Consider the following 15,460-nt stretch of genomic DNA (forward strand, 5'->3'; position numbering starts at 1 on the left):
AGGCTCGTCTGTATACAACAGTGCCTAGTGTATACTAAGCGGTATAGGTGTGTGCTGTTATCCCCAAAATGTTTATTTTCTCCAAAATGTTAAATGATTTCGATTCAGTACATTTTAAAGACATTCTTGTTTTGGAGACTGCTTAACTTCAGATAGGCATTTAACAGGTTTTCACAGTGAAGGGAAAAAATGTGAATTGCAGTTTGGTGAGAATATTTTCTAATTGATGTCTGAGTAACTTTCCTGTTTGCTGCAACATTGAGGCTGCTTAACAACCACAGAAATAGTGTAATTAATAAATAATCTTAGGATTATAATTAAAATTAAGAAAATGTGAAAGAATGGTTTTAGTACTGTTATAATTCTCTCGGAAATACTATACTTCATCAGCCCTGTTATATCTGGGGAGACTACCTAGTTCTAATTTTTTTCCATTGGTCTGTTGTAACTGGATTATTTTGAGAGTTTTACCTTATTACTATTATTTGTAAATAGAGTGGAAGGTTAACAAAAGTAAAACCAAAATACGAAAAGATCATTGTTTAGAAAGTGGAAGACATTTAAGAGGAGGTCCTTTATCACCTTCTAGAGTAAGGCACAACTGGAAACATAACCAAATTATGGTATGGGTATTTAAATGTCAAGTTTCTGGATAGAAGAAAACAGTGCCTGATTGGGGGGGGGGGGTTCCTTAATCACAGCTGTTTTCATCTGTCATTGATTGACGTCCTACCCTCCTGCGCAGTCTGTGGGACAGTTGAACAGATTCTCTCTATGTAGAACACAGTCTGCCCATCTCCTGGCTCTCATACCCATTCTCCACTCCTCTCCACGGCAGACTCCTTGGTCTCAGCCTACATGTTGCTTCTTTTGGGAAGTATTTCCTGATGCTGGCATCTGGATCAGGCAGCCTTTCCATGGGATCTCATGTCGCTCTGCCGTTTCCCCACTATAGTTTCCTGCTGTCTCTTCTGTCTCAGCTCCAAGTTCATTGACAGTGGAGGTGTTGGCTGTGTGTGCCCTGACCCTGTCCCGGGGCCAGATTGGGCCTGTAAAATGCCCTAAATGAATGAATGAGTGATTCTGTAAATGTGTCCAATTTGTGTGCTATACAGAGTAGCACTTTGCTTCACAAGATGGGATTTGACTTCTTGTGCCTCTTCTACTGCAGTGTCTTACAGTAAAGCAAGCCAACCTGAGAGCCCAATTCTAATCTCGTTATGTGGTTGTTGGCCTCACAAATTGGACAGATCCTCATATACCACTGTTAATAGAAAATACCTTACAGTCCAGCGGGCGTCTGATATTCCTTTTGGGGAGTTGCTAGTAATTAGATCCTAAGGCTTATATTGGGTAACTGGGAGGAGAAAATGGGATGTTTTTATAGTAGCAGTAATAGTAGCTGCCCGTTGCTTTTGGTAGTAAGTCAAAGTAGCTAAGTTCTGTGACTAAATTTAATGGAAAAAACTTTTGTGGGTTTTTTGCCAGCTTTTTTATTATGCAAAAACTCTTATTAAAGTCTTCTAATCTGAAGTTTTATGGTCAATGGTACATAGAAGAACCTGTTTCTAGCAGTTTATGAGGTATTGGCTAATAGAGGAGAAATCTGGTGCTAGAGATTACCAAGGTCAGGGGCGCCTAGGTGGCTCAGTTGTTAAGCGTCTGCCTTCGGCTCAGGTCACGATCCCAGGGTCCTGAGATCAAGCCCCGCCTTGGGCTCCCTGCTCCACGGGAGGCCTGCTTCTCCGTCTCCCCCTGCTTGTGTTCCCTCTCTCGCTGTGCCTCTCTCTGTTAAATAAATAAGTAAAAAATCTTTTTAAAAAAATAGAGATTACCAGGGTCAGAATTCTGCACTGCCTTGGAGTCAGGCAAGACAAGACTATAAACTCAGGGTTCTCAGTTTTTTCAGACTCAAATCGACATGTAGATCTTTGCATAATCTCACTGCTTTCATATCTTTTCTCCCTTTCCAAGTAATACCTAGCATAAACTATACTTAAGTGCCTTAGACTTCTGTTTTGAAAATTTCAATTTCTTGTGGGTTGAAGCCTTATTAGTTTGGTATAAAACCATGGTTTATGATCTCTATTACTACAAAGTAAGAAGGGGTCAGACAAGTAACTTCTAGTGCTGACTTCTTACGATGTTAGGTTAGAGCGGAGTAGAGGGGTCTCCATATGAAAGGCCTCTGTTAGAAAAGCTCCAGGAGAAGCAAGTGGGCTCTGAGCCTGAGTCGCACATGAGTTCTGAGATGGCGAGGAGCCAAGTGACCAGGCCGAGAATGGGGGGCAATTCTCTGCTGGGTGTTGGACCTGTACTTTCAACAGATATGGTTGTGTCCCACTGTATGCCAGGGCACTGTGAGGGATATGAGTGGTATAGTAGGGAAGCTAAACATAGTACAAAACAAGTGACATTCAGCAGATAATTATACAACAAATATAAACATTTATTGTGTGCGAACACAGTGTTGGCACTACAGACTTATAAAAACTGATGTGCTGTCTTCAGGGGGTTCATAGTCCAGCTGATGGAAACTCACAGAACAGGTACGCTGTGGAGCAGGAGTGTTTGAGTATGCAGACTGTGGAATCAGGCCTGGTTTCGACCCTGACCCTACCACTTAACTGGCTATGTGACCTTAGGAAGGTTACATAAACTGTGGGAGTTTATCTACTCTGTTGTTGTGGTGGTGGTTGTTTTAAGATTTTATTTATTTGACAGAGAGAGTGAGAGAGCACAAGCAGGGAGAACAGTAGAGGGAGAGGGAGAAGCAGGCTCCCCGCCAAGCAGGGAGCCCAATGCGGGGCTTGACCCCAGGACCCTGGGATCATAATCCGAGCCAAAGGCAGATGCCCACCCATCTGAGCCACCCAGGCGCCCCTTATCTACTCATTTGTAAAATGAAAGGAACAGTGCCTGTCTCTAAATTATGCTATAGCCATGTAGAGGAAATAATATATAGCCTAAAAAAAGAGTGAAGTAGAACTGTGTGTATTCTTATGGAAAAATGCCCAAAATACAGTGTTGGCTGAAAAACCAACTTTCTACTTACTGTGGTCTTACTGTAAGAACAGAAGAAAACGTGTTTTGTGGTGTAGAAAACATCTGAAAGGATATATACCAGTTGTTTCAAGTGCAGGTTATTAGGGAGGCTGTCTATTGTTTATTTCCTCTATTGTCAGACTCTCAAAAATATATATATGTTAATGTGCCACCCCCAAAATAATAAAGGTAATAGTTAAAAAAGAACAAAAACCTTCTTCCCAGCATCCTGGCAGGATTGAATGATATGCATGAGAACGCATGAGGTCTGGCACATAGAGTCAGTAAGTAGGTGCCATTACTGTTACTGCTGGACATGGCAGCTAAGGAGGAAGAAGACCGCAAAATCCTTGAAGGTTGAATTTGGGTTCTACAGTTTGATTTCCAAGGTCAGTTAATTCCTCAGGGTAGGATCTTGGTTATCATGTGGAGCCCAGATCTGGGGACCAGAGTCCTTGTGGTCCATGACCTTTTGCTGTCTTTGGGTCAAAGAGCCAAGACCTGCAGCTGGACTGAGTGCATCAAGTGCACATGAATACCTCTCCATCCATCCCCTCCCCTCATTCTCCCTTGAGAGTAAAAACATTGTTCTCCACATCTCGAAGGCAGGGAGAGAGGTGGCCTGCCAAGTTGTGATGCCTATTCCAAAAGAAACCTGGAACTTTCATGGATGGGCAGTATGGTGTAGGAGGCTTTTGGAGTCATCCCTGGGTTTAGAATCAGACCTTGAGCAAGCTATCAAGCCTCTCTTGACCCTGCTTCATCTGTAGAATGGGAATAATGCTCCTACCTCTTTCACTTGTGTGTCATAAATGGTTCTTTTCCTTGTTCCTTTTGGATGAAAGATAGGACAATACTTTTTTTTGAGGTAGGGTTGGTAGGTCATCTTATAAGGTTTACCTTTCATCTTGCCGGTAAAATAGATAGTTGAAATGAATCTTACTGGAAAAAATCTATTCTGTGGGTTTTTGTTGTCTCTTTAGACCTGATTTTTAAAAGATTTGTTGCTTTGTGGTACTTGTCTCTTGGGAGTTTGTTGTGTGTGAAACAATGTACTTTTTCTTAGGAATGACTTGTGTTGGGTGCCTGAACATCTGGATATGCAAGGGGGGGGTCTTGGTTTTTGTCTGTTGTCCTGGTAGTCTGTCTCATTAGCTTCTTTTTTCGCTCAAAGTGGCCATGTTTGGTTCTTAATTATATGGTTACCTCAATTACATCCCAATTGAATGCCTTGCACTTACTTATTTTTAACAAAATCATGTCACTTAGCTTATGTTTTCCAGGATCCCACTGATATTTAGGGAGCCCTCTTATAATATTTTCAAGGTGTATTATAGGTCTGTTTTGTGATCAGCTACCCTTTATAGTTTGCATTTGATTATGTGTTCCTGTGTCACTTTTGTTTCATGGTTCTCTTTTGAAACTTAATTTTAGTTGATTTCTATAATTTTAAAAGTCCTGGGGGTTTTCCTAACCTTTTCAGTGCCCAAAATTAGTATCAGGTATTTAAATAAGAGAGGGAGGAAATTAAATTAGATTTGAGAGAATATTGTATGTCAGACTTCTTACTAGACATTTTTCAGACTTTCTCATTTAATATTATGTAAACAGTATAACGATATCAACCGCTGAGAGGGAGGCAGCCTGCTGAGCTGAGAATCAAGAGACCTGATTTCAGTCTTGGTTTTGTTACTCATAAGATTTATTAACCTTGACAAATTATTTCCTTCTCTGGGCTTCTGCTTCCTCATCTGTAAAATGGGGAAAGAGTGGTGGTTAGATGAGGTTCCTTCTGGCTGTAAGATTTGATGACTGATCTTTATGACGGCTTAAACGTAAATCTCTCAACTTGTCCCTTTTAATTGAATGCTTACAAAAGAATTAAGAAGCAAGTGGTCACTTAATCTAAAATAACTCAAATTACCAAAAATTTTTTTATCTTTTGTTTTTTCCCTGAACAACTTTAGTGACTATTGAAGAAAAAAAAATGAGGCCCTTATGTACTGTCATCTCAGATTTGCAGCTTAAATGTATGCTTTTAATAGGACTAGTATGAATGTTACCTTAGGGAAACACAGTATTTTATTTTTGTGTTAAAATATGGATCCTTGTGAGAACATCCTGAGTACTCAGCCAACAATAATACATTAACCATTTTTGAGATCAGAGGGGAAAGAAAACTATTCTGTGGTGGTGTGGGCAGATGATAAGACTACAGGAAAGATGATCTGTCAACCTGAACTCCATTTTCCCTCCTCTTTGGATAGAAACAGCCAGAGCTTTCAACTTGGTCCTGAGCTGGGACTTAATTGTATTTGCCAAACCGAGTTGCTTGCGGTTCTCGACCCTATGGGGTGGAGGGAGGGGAGAGGAGTTCTCCATAACCGGACGATCCCTGCTTTTCCTGCCTGGTGATGTGTTGGGCCTGAAGCCAGTGTTCTTGCTGACCTTTGCTCCCTCCACACCTCCCCTGTTGCTTTTGTTTTAGTTTTAAGCTCTCTGTGCCTGCTTGCAAGTAGGGGACCAGTCAAGGCCAGGGAGGCAGTGTGGTGGTGTGGGGTGAGTGGAGGCTTTGGAGCCAGTCAGGCTTGTGTTCATATGTGCACTCAGCTACCTGGTAATTGTGGTGCCTTGGATGAGTGCTGAACCCTTTCTCTTTTTTCTCCTTCTTTCTTTCTTTTCCTTTCTTTCTTTTTGAATAGTTGATTTCCAGATGACATTTTACCAAATATCAAACTAACACTTCGTTTTTTTTTTTTTTTTTGACTAGTTGATGACTGCTGGACCTTTCTCAACCTCAGGTTTCTCATTTGTAAAATGATAAAGAGAATGAGCATCTCTCAGCACCTACTAGACAATCATATACCAATTTTTTTTTCCTAGATAGGGAGAGAGAATGGGGGAGAGGGAGAGAGAATCTTAAGCAGGCTCCATGCTGGGCATGGATGTGGGACTCAGTCTCACAACCCCGAGATTATGACCTGAGCTGAGTCGGATGCTTAACTGAGTGAGCCACGCAGACCCAGACCTCAGGTGAATCTTCATGAATCCACATCTTTATGAACCCATGCCAGGTTCATAAAAGAGGTGAATTCATATGAGTGTGAAGGCATCAAATTTTCCTTTTAGCCTTTATGCAGTAAGATTTTTTTTAAAGAATTTTTTTTTTTTTTTGCCTGGAGGCAGTTTAGGCTGTTGAGTACATTCATGTTGGGTTTTATAATGAATCTCTACATCTGTTGGGAGAATCAAATGGTGTATGGGTAAACAAATGGTATGTCCATGAACATAGTAAGCATGAAAATAATAGCTATTCTTATTATTGATAAATTGTTGATGTCCTTTTATGTTGTGTCTTATTATAAACCTTATTCTCATTTTAAACATCTAAAATATGTCAGTATCAAAAACTAATGATGTACTATATTGGCTAATTGAACATAATAAATACATACATACATAAAATATGTCAATACCAGGGGTGCCTGACTGACTCAGTCAGAAGAGCATGCAACTCTTGATCTCAAGGTCATGAGTGCAAGCCCCATACTGGATGTAGAGATGACATAGATAGATAAACAAACTTTAAAATAGGTTAATATTGGGGTGCCTGGGTGGCTCAGTCGTTGAGCGTCTGCCTTCAGCCCAGGTCATGATCCCAAGTGCTGGGATCAAGCTCCGTATCAGGCTCCCTGCCCCGCGGGGAGCCTGCTTCTCCCTCCCCCTGCTGCTCCCCCTGCTTGTGCTCTCTCTTTCTGGCTCTATGTCAAATAAATAAATTTAAAAAAAAAAGGTCCATACTTGGGGGCACCTGGGTGGCTCAGTCAGGTGTTCAACTTTTGATTTCAGCTTAGGTCATGGTCTCGGGGTCATGAGATTGAGCCCCATGTCAGGCTCCATGCTCAGCAGGGAGTCTGCTTGAAATTCTCTCTCCCTCCACCGTGTGTGTGTGTGTGTGTGTGTGTGTGTGTGTGTGTGTGTGTGTGTTGTCTCTAAAATAAATCTTTTAAACAAAATTTTAAAATACTAGTAGAATTTGAAAAAAGAAATGTGTAGCTCTGTATGTACCCTACATCCAACAAGTAATTTTTCTAAGCATAAAATATGAGCAAGGCATTTATTGTGAAAACTTAAAATGTTGAGGTGTCACTTTTTAAAGTTGTTAACAAAGCTTTGGCAGTCTTTTTTATGACAAGTTTTATATGGAGATTTGTAAATTAATGTTTAGTTTTCCTTTTCATAGTGATTTCTAGATCCTGGTTACAGTTGTTACTGAACAGTGCTAGCACTGAACTTTACTTCCTTGGAACTCACCGAATTAGGTGAAACTTTATCTACCATATCACTGTGCTGTAACAACGGTGGTCTGTCTTGTTTCATTAGGACGTCTTATCATGGCTCATGTCATTAGTGCCTGGATTTAGATTCCACAAAGCCCAAGGGACATCTATTTAAGTATTTTTCCTCTGTGAATGGCAGAGATAATCTCTAGGCAGTGGGACTTGTGTTTTCCACACTTTACTTTTGCTTAGCTTTCTAAAGATGAGAAACAGTTCAAGAATGGTAACTCAGAGCATTATAAGCAAATTCAAAGTAGGATCATGGTATTCAAGAGATGGCTCAAACCTGAAAGAGAAAATGGATAGTCATTTGTAAAAAGATAGGAGTATTATTAGACTTGTATTTCCTTTGTAAACTGTATTCTGATTTTGTATCATGAGATGAATTGACTATGGTATATCTATACACATGATTAAAGTGTTCTTCAGAGACCTTATTTTGCTAAATATCTTTGTTAAAGTTTTAAGCTTTTTTTCCTACTAACAGAAGAATTAGTACTTTTTATAGTAACAGATACAAAAAAAAAATTTATACACATATAAATGTTTATTACTGGAGAAAAGAAAAAATATACAAGGAGATAATGTGTTTATTTAAAGTTATTTCCATTGGTAAAAATATCTTACTAATTGTATAGGTTCTGTAGGTTGGATAATTGGCATAACTAGATACGTTTTTCCCCCCTTAAATAACAACTATACTGATATATAATTCACATACCATAAAATTCACCCTTTTAAAGTGTACAATGCAGTGGTTTTAATATATTCACAGAATTGGGTAGCCATTTTCATCATCCCAGAAAGAAGAGACTGTACCCCTTAGCGGTCACTCCGCATTTCTCACCACCCCCCATCCCTGGGCAAATAAACTGTTCTACTTTCTGTCCCTCTAGATTTGCCTAGTCCGGATGCCTCATGTAAATGAAATCATATATGTGACTTTTGCATCCACTTGGCATTATATTTCTAAAGTTTATCCATGTTGTAGCACTCATTTCACACCTTCTTATGCCCAAGTAGTATTCCATTCTATAACTACATCACATTGGTTTATTCATTCATCATTTGGGGCTGTTTACACTTTGTGGCTATTATGAATAAAGCTGCTGTAAGCATTCCTGTTCAAGTTTTTGTGTAAGACAGGTTTTTAATTCTGTTGGATATATACCTAGGAGTAGATAGATATGTTTTAAGAAATACATATAAGAATATATTTTCTTGAATTTTACAGAAAAATATATAGATGGAGGAAATCTTATTCTGAAAATTTGGGGGTATACCTAATTTAAATTTTTGAAAGTTTAAGAAAATTTAATTAGAACACTTACATGATTTTAATCGGATACTCTATACAGTTAGTTGATTAATTAGGAAAAAATGCATGATTCTTTGTTCTGGTTCCCTTGTATAATGATTAACTTTGAATTTCAACTAGTTTCAAATATAAACAGTAGATAAAACTTAGATAATTGAGAAATAAATAATGGGGAGTATATTATAAGTAGGAAGGTATTTATTAAAATATTTACTCTTTCCTTCTGTATTGTGTAGCAGGCAGTTTAGAGTAGTGGTTCACAGGAGAGCTTGGGAGTCAGACCAGGGTCACGTCTCACCCTGGTATTAATTAGCTCAGTGATCTTGGACAAGTTATTTAACCTCTGCACACCTCGTTTCCTTATTCTGTAAAATGAAGGGTGGTATCTGTCTTGCAGAGTTGGTGTGAGAATTGAGAATGTGTGAAGTGCATATCAGTGCCTAATAATAAGTACTGATAAATGGTGATGGCAGTACGGTGATTTTTCATGTAGTTGGGTGTTATGAGGCCCTGAGAGCAGTATCTTTTAAGACCGTGACCCACACTAAGAAGTACGTGTTACAAGATGACCCAGTCTTACACACACACACTCGTGCATCTCTCTGTGTAAATATATATAGTTGGAATTTTAGGGGACCACACTTACCATGTGTAGTGTACTGTTTCATTTTGTATTTTATGTTAATAGACTTTATTTTTTTAGATCAGTCTTAGGTTTACAGAAAAATTGAGTCCCAACAGTTTCATGTATTTTTTTTTAAAGATTTTATTTATTTATTTGACAGAGAGAGACACAGCGAGAGAGGGAATACAAGCAGGGGGATTGGGAGAGGGAGAAGCAGGCCTCCCACGGAGCAGGAAGCCTTATGTGGGGCTTGATCCCAGGACCCTGGGATCACGACCTGAGCCGAAGGCAGACGCTTAACGACTGAGCCATCCAGGCGCCCCTCCTGTATTATTTTTTTAAAAGATTGTATTTATTCATTTGAAAGAGAGGGAGCACACATGCACAAGCTGAGGGGAGGGGCAGAGGGAGAGGGAGAAGCAGACTCCCCTCTGAGCAGGGAGCCTGATGCAGGGCTCGATCCTAGGACCCTGAGATCATGACCTGAGCTGAAGGAAGATGCTTAACTGACTGAGCCACCCAGGTGCCCCAAGTTTCCCCTATTATTAATATCTTTCATTAATGTGCTACATTTGTTATAATTGATGAACTAATGTTGAAAAATTATTAACTAAAGGCCATAGTTTACGTGGGGTTCACTCTTTGTATTGTATAGTTCTGTGGATTTTGACAAATGTGTAATGTTATTTATCTACCATTACAGTATCATATGGTTATTTTCACTGCCTTAAAAGTCCTTGTGCTCTGCTTATTCATCCCTCCCTGTCCCCAAAACCCCTGACAACCACTAATCTTTTTACTGTCTCCATAGTTTCTGCTTTTCCAGAACTGTCATATAGTGGGAACCATACAGTGTGTAGCCTTTCCGTACTTGTGTCTTTCACTTAGTATGCATTTAAGAGTCTTCTGTGTCTTTTTGTGACTTGATAGCTAGTTTCTTTTTATTACTGAATAATATTCCATCATCTGGGTGGACCACTGTTTGTTTACCCATTTACCTCCTGAAGGACATCTTGGTGGCAAGTTTGGTCTGTTATGAATAAAGCTGCTATAAACATTCCTGTGTAGGTTTTTGTATGTAAGTTTCAAACTCATTTGGGTAAATATCAAGGAGCTCCATTGCTGAATTATATGGTAAGAGTATGTTTGGTTTTGTAAGAAACTGCCGGGCTGCCTTCCAGAGTGGCTGCACGATTTTACATTCCCACCAGCGAGCTCTTGTTCTGCCTCCTCACGGCATTTAGTGTTGTCAGTGTTCTGGGGGTTGCCCATTCTCATAGGTGTGTGGTGTCATTATTGTTTTAATTTGCAGTTCCCTAGTCATCTGTGATGTTGAGCATCTTTTCTGCTTATTTGCCATCTGTATGTATTATCTGATCTGTTAGGATCTTTCGTCCATATTTTAATTGTTTTGTTTTCTTATTATCAAGTTATAAGGGTTCTTTGTATATTTAAGATATAAGTCCATTATCAGATATGTATTTTGTAAATATTTTCTCCCAGTCTGTGGTTTGTCATTTTGTTCTCTTAACACTGTTTCATATTGTTCTGTTCTATCCCATTAAAAACCAAAACTGGCCCTTGAGGCACTAATTGATTTTACAGCCCACGAGTAGGTCACAGCCTGTGGTTTGAAGATCTATGTTTTTCTGCTAAAGCAACCATCATTCTGGGCAGTGATTCCCGACATTGATCAACAGGAGTTCAGAGCTGATACTGCCCTTTTTCTCTTGTAGAGGATTCTTTAAGTTTTAATGAATAGATTAAATTTGGTCAACTGCATCACCTCCATACCTGATACTAATGACGTATCTAAGCATTACGGAAAGTCTTGTGAATTTTGCATTTTTACACAGTTTTAGACAGGTTTCCTTAAAATGCATATGCTTTTAAGTACTGACAAGATTAATAAGGTGAAGGGATGCTAAGGTGTATATTTTGTATTCCCAGGAATAATGTATGACCAGATTTCACCAATTCAAGTTGGTGAGAAGGAATTTTTGTATGATGGAATGTATGCTTTTTATTTTTTTTAAGATTTTATTTATTTATTTGAGAGAGAGAATGAGAGATAGAGAGCACGAGAGGGAAGAGGGTCAGAGGGAGAAGCAGACTCCCCGCTGAGCAGGGAGCCCGATGTGGGACTCGATCCCAGGACTCCAGGATCATGACCTGAGCGGAAGGCAGTCGCTTAACCAACTAAGCCACCCAAGCACCTGGAATATATGCTTTTTAAATGTTAAATTATTTTCTTCAAGATTTTAATTATTTATTTGCCAGAGAGAGAGAGAGAGAGAGAGAGAGAGAGAAAGACCACAAGCAGGGAGAGCAGCAGGCTCCCCGCTAAGCAAGGAGCCCGATATAGGACTCGATACCAGGACCCTGGGATCATGACCTGAGCTGAAGGCAGTTGCTTAACCAACTGAGCCACCCAGGCGCCCCTCTAAATGTTAAATTATTAAAACAAATACAAACTTTGAACTAAACAGAATTGATAATGGTTATTGAGGATCTAATTTAATGGACGTTTAACTTTTTTTTTTTTTTAAAGTAGGCTCCCTGCCTAGGATAGAGCCCAGTGTGGGACTTGAACTCACAGCCCTCAGATCAAGACATGAACTTGAGATCAAGAGTTGGACCCTAAACCGCTTAACTGACTGAGCCACCCAGGCGCTCCTGGACATTTAACTTTGAATAGACGCTACTCAAATATTTAAATATATCTGTCCTCTCAAGAGGGTTAAAAATCTACTCCCTGCAGTTTTGTTTTTTCTTTTAAAGGTTTTATTTATTTGACAGAGCACAGGTAGGCAGAGAGGGCAGGCAGAGGGAGAGGGAGAAGCAGGCTCTCCACCGAGCAGGGAGCCCAATGTGGGGCTCCATCCCAGGACCCTGGGATCATGACCTGAGCCGAAGGCAGCCACCCAACCTACTGAGCCACCCAGGCGCCCCCACCCCTGCAGTTTTATACTTCTCATTTATTAGAAAAAAATTTCATTGCTCTCCAAAGGCCAATTCTGGTTTTTTTTCCAAAATAATGCAAATCCCAGTTTTGGAAATTGAACTTACATGATCTTAGTAAACTGTTCCTCTGTTTTCTTTGGAGTTAATCTTATTCCTCCCAAATTTTAGAGGGGCAGGGAAAACTCACTCCCTGATACTCTGCAGGGCCACCTTGTGGAAAGAGGGAAGGCTTTATTTAGCAAGGGTGGTCCATGCATCTCTAGGTTTGAGTGAAATCTGCCAAGTATCGTGTGTGTACAGGCTCCTGACTTTCACACTAGCATTTTTCAAAGATTTTTTTCCTTCTCTCTGATGTGGACTAACTCACTGATGAGAGGGGTAAACTACTGGCAGTCTTTCTATAGAGACCTTGATGATGAGAAGGCAGGCGCCCACCCTTCATAACTCAACCTATTGAAAAAAATTTTATATATAATTGGAGCTTATTGAGTGCCTGCTATGTTCTGGGCAGTACTGCAGGCACTAGTGATACAGCAGTGAACTAAAATTGTGTTCCAGTGGGAAGAGACCTAAGAAGATAATCATAAATATATAACATAGATTAGGTGGTGGTATGTGCTAAGAAGGAAGGAGAAAGCAGGATAGTGAAGGGATTGAGTGATGGAACAGTGTTGTGTTAAATAGATTGATCAGGGCAAGCTCTGCTCTGATAAGGTGACGTTGGAGCAGAGGCCTGAAAGAAGAGAGGAGTACAGCCATGCCAGTAGCTGAGGGGAGCACCGTCTAGGTAGAGAACAGCAGGTACAAAGGCCCTGAGGCAGGAATTGGCTTGCTCTGTTGGAAGAACAGTGAAAATGTGTTTTTGCCGTGTGGCTGGAGCAGGGAAATGAAGGGGGAGGTATGGTAAGAGGTCAGATCAAAGTGGTGTGTGTGTGTGATGCAGATCATGTAGGACCTTGTAGACAGGACTTAGGACTTTGGATTTTATTTTGAGAAAGGTAGGAAACCACTTGAGGGTATTGAATGAAGTGATATATCTGAAGGGCAAGAGTGGAAAAATGGACCAATTAGGGTGCTCTTGCCAATATCCAGCTGAGTGGTCGTGGTGGCTTGGGCTAGGGTAGTAGCAATGGGAAAGAGCAGTCAGATTCTGGGTATATTTTGAAATTAAGGTCCACAGTATTACTAATGTGTTGTTTGTGGAGGATGAGAGAGAAGGGAGTCAAGGGTACCTCCCCTTTCTGTCTTAATTTATGTTCCTTGCTCTGTGTGAGTGGCAAGGGCTCCCTCACATGTGTTTTTCAGTCTTTGAGAGGCTGATTTAGGGAAGTGGGATGAGGCATTCAAGGGGAGGTCTTAGACTTAGTTTTCCTTACAGCCCTAATGTTTCTGAGATTCTAAATTGGTGAATTGGTGAACAGTGTTATAATACATTAGGGTCAGAAGGGAGCTAAGGTTGATTCTCATATTGGGGCACATAGCCCACTGGAAAACTTGAAAGGGTCTTCTCATGTTCCTTTACCCCCACTCCAGCTAGTTCTTTCTATGGCTTTTATGAGCTACTTACTTGTAAGCTCCCAGGTGAGCTATTTATTACCTACAGTAACTGCAATATGGTATAGCTTTTATCATTTTATTTCTCCTCAGTTATCTTTGTTGTTCCTGCATTCCTTTTCCACTAGATATGGAAGTAGGTGGGGCTGGTGGGCTAAGGGATCTAGTGTTTTACCTGAGTGGGTAAGGGCCGGCAAATTTGGAGAAACACTGTCCTAAAGGGTATAGCCTATCCATAGTGTCTCCTGAGCTGCTGATGAGAAGGCATGACCCAGAGGCAGGAGGGGTGCTTCCATAGGCAGTCATAGCAAAATCAGTGGTAGGGTCAGTGATAGAACTTGACTTATTTCAAGCTTCTTGTATCACATAAGTAGAATTTCTCATTTCCTTTTCTGGATGTTTATAGTTCTGACATTTACCTTTATTAGGGGCATAATCTATATGCCAATTTATATACCATAAAAATGAACAATTCAGTGATCTGTAATAAATTACACAGTTATGCCATCATCTCCACTGTCTAATTTTAGAACATTTCTATCCCCCTAAGAAGAAATTTTGTGCCTGTTTAAAGTCTTTCTGTTTCACCTAGCTTCTGTCTGTATGGGTTTACCTGTTACGGACATTTCATATAATATGTGATCTTTTGTGTAAGCATAATTTTTTCATGTAGCATAATGTTTTCAGGGGCCCTCCATGTTGCAGCCTGGATAAGTCAGTACTTCTTTTTATGGCTGACTAATATTCCATTGTAAGATACACCACATTTTATTTATCCATTTATTGGTTGATGGATATTTGGATTGTTTCGTCTTTTTGGTTATTATGAATAATGCTGCTTATGAACATTTGCATACAGGACTTTGTATGGACATATATTTTTATTCACTTGGCTAGGTACCTAGGAGAGGAATTGCTGGATCATATGTTTAACATTTTAAACTGCTGAACGGTTTCTCAAAATGGCTATACCAGTTTATATTCCCATACTAGTGCATGAGAGTCCCAATTTCTCCACATCCTCATCAACGCTGGTTATTACCTGACTTTTTGATTTTAGGATAGTTCCTTTTTTGTTGTTACAGATAATTTCCCCCCCCCCCAGTTTTACTGAGATATAATTGACTAGAATATTGCATCATTGTATAATTGACATATAACATTGTGTAACACTATATACAGTGTGATGATTTGATACATATGTATATTGCAGATAGTTCCTATTTTATAATGTCTCATACATCCCTAATTTGTGCTTGGTTTGATTTCCTTGCACCAGGAACATCCCTTAAATACCAAGTTTGTAAACATTTTAAAGGATATATGTAGATGTATGTAGATATGTAAATTTGTGGTTATTAGTGATTAGTTGATTTTCTGTATGTAGCTCCAGTGTTCTTGAAAGGGTAAAGTGACCTCTCAGATTATTCGATACGGTTATACAGTTATCTGCCTGCTAGCCTGTCTTCATTTACTGAGCACATTTATGAGTCCAGCATTGTACTCAGGCTCTGAGTGCAAACACACTCATCCTGCCATCACTGGCTTTATGGTAGTTTTAGGGTTTTTAGATTAAAAAAACAATTATACATGCAGCTTGATTTCAAAGCTGGT

General features: G+C 39.7%; 1 protein-coding gene across 10 annotated transcripts in view; it reads left to right on the top strand.

The window, feature by feature from the left end:
* The window catches only part of PPP1R13B (protein phosphatase 1 regulatory subunit 13B), an 89,993-nt gene that overhangs the window by 12,967 nt on the left and 61,566 nt on the right, over nt 1-15,460 (top strand). The gene's annotated exons all lie outside the window — the stretch shown is intronic.

The sequence above is a fragment of the Zalophus californianus genome, chromosome 6 (genome assembly GCF_009762305.2).
Source record: "Zalophus californianus isolate mZalCal1 chromosome 6, mZalCal1.pri.v2, whole genome shotgun sequence".
Classification (NCBI taxonomy): domain Eukaryota; kingdom Metazoa; phylum Chordata; class Mammalia; order Carnivora; family Otariidae; genus Zalophus; species Zalophus californianus.